This window comes from Larus michahellis, chromosome 7, assembly GCF_964199755.1.
Source record: "Larus michahellis chromosome 7, bLarMic1.1, whole genome shotgun sequence".
Taxonomy (NCBI): Eukaryota; Metazoa; Chordata; class Aves; order Charadriiformes; family Laridae; genus Larus; species Larus michahellis.
Window position 1 is genome coordinate 2,233,336 of NC_133902.1, and position 461 is coordinate 2,233,796.

Sequence of the window (461 nt, forward strand, 5' to 3'; positions counted from 1 at the left end):
GCACGTGAGCATGAGCTTGGGGCCTTGCTGGATTTGCTACATTTAAAAAAAAACCGAGAGAGAGACGGAGGATGCTGTCACGTCGTGTGTGTGCAGAGCTCGATGCTAACTGGAGGCAGCTGGGGCTGGGCTCAGCCTGCCTCTGCCCGCTGGAGTGCTCTGGGGATGGAGGAGAGGGGTATCTTTCTCCCTGTTGAGCAGAGGGAGGTGGAGGACGGGTCCAGGCTGCACAAGGCAGGGTTTCCTCTCCTCCCAGTCTGTTATTTTCTTTGTCTGGTTTGTCACCGGTGCAAGTCGGAACGCCTCCATCCCTGAAGCAGCGCAGAGAACGGTGAATTAGCGGCCCTGGGGAGTGACGATGGACCTCCCTAGCCAAAGGCCTGTGCTAACAGCTCCTCGCAGCCGAGTTCCCCGTAGCGTGTCATTCCCCCCCTCCCATGCCGTTGTCTCTCCTGGGAGGC